Raw genomic sequence first — 6,480 nt, 5'->3', positions numbered from 1 at the left:
TGGAGTTGGAGTCCTGGAGACTGGCAGGTTTTGGTGACAGCTTGGATGTGAGGGGTGAACGAGAGATCAGAGTCCAGGATGACACCAAGGTTGTGGGCTTGTGAGATGGGAAGGATGGTAGTGCCGTCAACAATGATGGGAAAGTCAGGGGTACTTCAGACAAAGGCTAAGTTGGAGTGGAAAGGAGCTCTGGCTTTATGACCTGGAACAGTTCTCTATTTAAAAAACACCTCATTTTGGATGAATTACAGCTACTCTTCGATGCAGGAGAATGGAAAACCACTGGGGAAGATTTTCTGCTAACCAAATGCAAAGGTGGCATAAGGAGAGTGAGCTGGAAGACCTGCTGAAGCTAGGATAATTTTATTGAATGTTACACTGAATATTTGGCTCGGGAGCTGCTTATGGAGTAAGGCCCTTGAAAGCTTGAAAAGAGAAAACATGACAATATTGTTCTAAAAATGCCACACGATAAAGCACAATTTGGAGGGATTGGTGGCTACAATGTACCCAGCTTAGTCAGAGTTTCCAGAGTGTTTTATTAAAGAGGTAAACAAAGGTGAAACAGCAGAAAAAAAATTTATCTCTATTTCAGAAAAGCCCTCTCTCCTTTACCTTGAGAGAACACTGATTTACAGTCGGTAAGCGGAGCGGAGTAAGCGGAGCTATTGAAATGAATTCAAATCTTCTTATTCAGGTAATGTGGAGAGAGGTGGTTTATGTTTCTCATGGCTGAAGGAGTATTACGTCACCTCCTCTTGACTTTTATAAATGCTAGCCTGCTGGGTAAGACACACGGTAAAATGATGTGGAAGTCCAAGTGAGTCATAATCTGTGAACCGTAATCTAATGGCCAGTCGGAGTGCAGAAAACCAATTGCATTCTGCAATCATTATCCAAATAAGGATTTGGAATTATTTTATGCTGTGAAGTATAAAACAAAGGATTTGTAGAAACAATTCGATAAGCAAGTGTTGCTTAACTCTGCTCAGAGTGAGGTTTCTCATTCAATAATTTGTTTCCCTATATCAGAAGCTCCCTTCTCAGGGTTGCACCTGAAGAGTTTCCAGTACTCTACCAGTCTCAGCTACCGGAGAGAGAGTCAAGCAGAGGTAAAAACCATTCCATTCCTAGCTTGACCAGTGGCTAGCGAGTGGAAGGCAATCTGCTACAAGTCAAAACTCACCTGTGCTGGACAGCAGCAGCATGGGAGAGAGTCGAGAACAGAGAACTCAAGTTTACCATGTGGAAGGAGGCAATGGTAAACCACTTCTGTATTTTTACCAAGAAAACTCTATGGATACACTACCAGAATCATTGCAGATGGAGAGCGGGACATTCTGGGAGAGATGTGTCTGTGGTGTTGCTACGGGTTGGGAACGACTTGAAGGCATAGGACAAAATATCGGGAGCAATGCTTAGTTCTAGTGATTTGCCCTATGGAAGAAAATGTGCAGAGGCTAATTGGCAGCTGCTTGGAATGTGTTAGCAGCATGGATCGAATCTCTCCCTTCTGCAAACCAGGAAATGACCAGGGAAATGACGTCATCCTCTGTCGAGGATTCCAACTTTTCCATCCCTCCTTCTCTCAGACTTTTTTCTCTTCATAGAAAACATCTGCACAAGCTGCGTTTGCTTGAGTCGAAACCCACGTCTGAAAGCTATCTGTTTGGGTGCTGGTTTTCTCTTGATTGGGTAGGGAATCCTTCTGTTTGGCAGCTGTGGCCTGGAGTCCTGGAGGACTCTCTGACATAACTCCTCACCATAACTCCAGTCTTACTGGGCTCGGGGAAGCATTGGAGGCATGATGCAGGGCTGAAAAAGTTGAAAATTCCTTCAATCAAGCAGGTGTATTGATTGTTCTTCCCATATGTAGATTGTGAGCACCATTTTGGACAGGGACTGTGTCTGATCTGATTAATTTGTGTCTGCCCCTGCACTTAGAACAGTGCTTGACACATATTAAGAACTTAACAAATACCATAATCATCATCATGTCAACTTTAAGGCACTCAAACAGGTCTCTGTCCACTTCCTAACCTTGTTCCTCTCCCTCTACAACCCAGCCCCCACACTTGGCTCCTCTAACACCAACTTACTCACTGTATCTCACTCTTGTTTCTCTTATGATCCACCCCTTGCTCTGCCTTCCTTCTTGCCTGGAACTCCCTCCCTCTAAGTCATTCTAAAATCACACCTCTTCCAGGAAACCTTCTTCCCACCCTATTTCTCTCCCTACTTGTATCACCTATGCAAATAAGCACTTCAAAACTAACCCAGTCCTCAACCCCATGGCATTTAAGTACTTATATTCTGGTCACTTTCCCTTTAAGTAATTTGTTTTAATGTCTGCCTCCTCTGCTAGGTTGCAAAGTCATTGAAGACAAGGATGGTGACTACTTACTCTACTATACTCTTCCAAGAGCTTAGTTCAGTGCTCTGCCCACATCAAGTGCTCAATATATTCCACTGATTTATTGCTTGCTGTTGGGATCCATGGGAGGTGGTCTTATTCTCTGGGGGGAAGTTCTTGCTATTTCTAGCTTCCAGCTTAGAGTTAGGTTTGTCTGGTGTAAGGTAGCCAGAAATTTAGTCACTTTAGAGTGAATGGGGGAAGGTCCAGGTAAGGGAGGGGCCACGATGGGAAGAGAGAGACAGGGAGAGGAAGGGGAAGTTTTGTCTAATTCTATTAATGCTGCTGCCACCATCAATTCCTGCCCTGCCCCATTCTCTATTACCCTAAGCCTTAAGACACTCAATGAACCCTTTCCTTCCTTATTCACTCTCTTCTACGACTACACCCCAGCTCACACACTTCACTTCCCTCAAACTAATCTACTCACTATGCCACTTTCTCATTTCTCTCATTTGCGCCCTTCCCCTGGCCTGGAAGTCCCTCCTGCTTCAGATCTCACAGGCCTCAGCTCTCTGTCTTCAAAGCTCTTCCCAAATCATATCTCCTCCAGAACACCTTCCCAATTAATTCCTAATCTCCCCAGTTTATAACCCTATAACTATCATTTCAGCACTTCTGTGCTACCTAAGCATTACATACCTGCAACCTCCGGTCACGCTTTTTTACATTTCTTACATGCTATAAATCTCAAGTACTAACTCAGATGCATATCCCTCATTCCTTATTTCTCTTATCTATAATTGATTTTCATATCGGTGCCACCCCACCCATCCTAGAGTGTAAGATCCCAGGGATCAGGGATCATGTCTAGTAATTCTATTATATAATAATTGTGGTATTTGTTAAACGCTTATTATGTGCCAGGCACTGTACTAAATGCTAGGGTGGGTACAAGAAAATTGGGTTGGACCCAGCCCCTGTCCTACATGGGGCTCACAGTTTTGCTCCCCTTTTACAGATTAGATAACTGAGACACAGAGAAATTGCCCAAGTTCACACGACAGACAGGTGGCGGAGCCGGGATTAGATCCAATGACCTTCTGGTTCCCAGGCCTGTGCTCTATCCATTATGCCATACTGCTTCTTTATATACTTCCAAGTGCTTAGTACGATGATCTACACCCAGCAGGAGCTTAATGATTATGGTTGATTGACTGATTGCTTGATTCTGCCAGGGCCTGGCCTGGGTGACTGCCAATGCCCATAAGTGTCAGGGTTTCCTGAGCTAAAGGGTGCCAGTAAGCAGTAGCAGTTGGGTCTGGTGTCCTGCAGCAATAATGAATATTCAACTTTACCCAAAGTGGACTTTTGGGGCCAAATCGATCAATCTCTATTGAGCACTTACTATGTGCTGGGCACTGTACTAAGCCATTTGGAGGGTACAGTAGAGTTAGTAGACATAATAATGGTGGTATTTGTTAAGCACTTACTATGTACCAGGCACTGTACTAAGCGCTGGGGTAGACGCAAGCAAATCAGGTTGGACACTGTCTCTGTCCAACGTGAGGCTCACAGTTTCAATCCCCATTTTTAAGATGAGGTAACTGAGGCACAGAGAAGTAAAGTGACTTGCCCAGGGTCATGCAGCAGACAAGTGGAAGAGCCAGGATTAGATCTATCTGACTGCTAGGCCTGTGCTCTATCCACTAGGCCATGCTGCTTCTCATGATTCCTTGACATGATCCCAGAACTAAAGAACCTTACAGTATTGCTGCATTAGAAATACCTATTCACAGTCCAAAAGGCTAAGACAGCATAGTGGTAATGGCTATAGTCACTATAGTTAACGGCAGGAGTTGCCTCCCCCAAAGAAGAAAAAAACTTCATCTTTCTTACCTTCAGTGGTGGCAGTGACAGCATCGTAAGATTGCAAGCTTGTTATGGGCAGGGAATGTTTCTGCTAATTTTCCCAAACACTTAGTACAATGCTCCACACATAGTCAGTGCTCAATAATTACCAAGACTAAGATGTTGGCCCACTTTCCTGGCCTACGGTAGTCTGGCATACTCACAGCACCATCAATCAATAGATTAATCATACTCGTTGAGTGGTTACTGCATGCAGAGCACTGTCCTAAGCACTTGAGAGAGTTCAGTATAACGGAGTTGGTAGACATATTCTCTGCCCACAGTGAGTCTATACCATAGTCGAGAAGTAGAGTGGTCTAGTGGATAGAGCAGACGGTAGCCAGATGCATCTGTGTTCTAATCCCAGCTCCACTACTTGTCTGCAGTGTGACCTTGGGCAAATCTCTTAAATTCTCGGTGCCTCAGTTCCCTCATTTGTAAAATGGAGATAGAGACTGTGAGCCCCATGTGGGACAGGGACTGTATCCAACCCAATTTTCTTGTATCCCCACCAGTGCTTAGGACAGTGCTTGGCACATAGTAAGTGATTAAAAAATACAATTATGATCATATTCATATTAATCTGACAGTGTATGTTATTCCTATCAGCATTTACGTACAAGTGTACATTTAATTATATTACTTTGTTCTTTTTTAGGCTCCCTCTATTTATAAATACCTTCTATCTTTATCCAATTAGACAAGGATGAAGGGCAAGGAATATGTATCTTGCCTCTGATAATAATAATAAAAAAAAATTTGTTAAGTGATTACTATGTGCCAAGCACTGTTATAAACACCAGGGTAGATACGAGGTTGGACACGGTCCCTGTTCAGTCTTAATCCCCATTTTATAGATGAGGTAATTGAGGCACAGAGAAGTTAAGTGACTTGTCCAAGGTCACTCAGCAGACATATGTCAGAGCCAGGCTTAGAGCCCACATCCTCTGATTCCCAGGCACACGATCTTACTGTCCCAAGTTCTTAGCACAATGCTTTGCACTCAGTAAACACTTGATTAGTGCCGTTGATCAATTAATGGATTCTGAAATGGCAAATGATATTCCTCTGGAAGCTTGACAATAATAATGATGGCATTTGTTAAGCGCTTACTATGTGTAAAGCACTGTTCTAAGCACTGGGGAGGATACAAGGTGATCAGGTTGTCCCATGTGGGGCTCACAGTCTTAATCCCCATTTTACAGATGAGGTAACTGAGGCACAGAGGAGTTAAGTAACTTGCCCAATGTCGCACAGCGGACAATTGGTGGAGCCAGGATTTGAACCCATGAGAATACCACCCAAAGTAGGACATCTGGTCATCTAAGCCTGATCTGGCCCTACCTCCCAAGCCTTTGGTTTGGGGCCTTTTTTGAACCTTAGAAAGAGAAATACTGTATTTTTAGTTTAATTTCTTTAACTTTGAAATCAGCAGAATTCATAGTCCTCTTTTCCTGTTTACATCCAGTTTGGCTCATCTCAGAGGTGGAAGCTATCTACATGAAATAGAGAACACATTTCTTATAAAGTCTTCCAGGATGAAAGGTTTGTTTTTTAGGTCCCATCTGAATGTTATCTCTATTTACTTTTATATATTACATCTATATACCTCTGCACTTGTGTTTAATGTTTGAAGTTTGCTGACATTGAAGCTCACCTATAGAAGTGAAGATAACAAAAATGGCTGATGTGTGGATTGACAGCTTCAACCACACCATGTACAGACCAAGATTAACCCTTATGCCATTGGCCTTTCTTCACAGCTATTTCCCTTTTAAGATGGTGTCCCCATTATGAAGTTATGTAGGTTTGGTTCTTTGAGCAGCATGAAAAGAGGAATTTCCTGGAAATCTTTTCTGTCCAGAGCAATTTCATCACCGTGCAATTATCTCTGTGTGTTTATCCTTATAGCATCTAGGGACTCAGTGGATGCTCTTCTATTACAACAGTTCAGCCAGTAAACCCTGACTCAGCCTTTTGGAATTCCTATCAGACCTTTCTGATCACTCTCTGTATCACTGTCTAACTGATGAGATCCTGGAAGGAGCCGAGAGGCGACAGTGATATTTGATGTTCCAGAGGGACTGGAAAAGGTAGAAAACTGACTACTGTCCCACAAATGCAGCCCAGAAGCAGCACAACTCCAGCCCTGATCTCTCTCCCTCTCTGCAGGCTCACATTTCCTCCTGCTTTCAAGGCATCTCTACTTGGATGTT

The 6,480-nt window shown here is 43.3% G+C and overlaps 1 non-coding gene across 1 annotated transcript; it reads left to right on the top strand.

Annotated features, from left to right (window-relative positions):
- Positions 1-1,037: 1,037 nt before the first annotated feature.
- On the top strand, positions 1,038-1,176 carry LOC119935330. The gene has a single exon (XR_005453216.1). It is a non-coding gene; the product is annotated as a small nucleolar RNA SNORA7 (small nucleolar RNA).
- The last annotated feature ends 5,304 nt before the right edge of the window (positions 1,177-6,480 follow it).

Source organism: Tachyglossus aculeatus, chromosome 11 (genome assembly GCF_015852505.1).
Source record: "Tachyglossus aculeatus isolate mTacAcu1 chromosome 11, mTacAcu1.pri, whole genome shotgun sequence".
Taxonomy (NCBI): Eukaryota; Metazoa; Chordata; class Mammalia; order Monotremata; family Tachyglossidae; genus Tachyglossus; species Tachyglossus aculeatus.
This window is presented reverse-complemented; position numbering and strand designations above follow the sequence as displayed.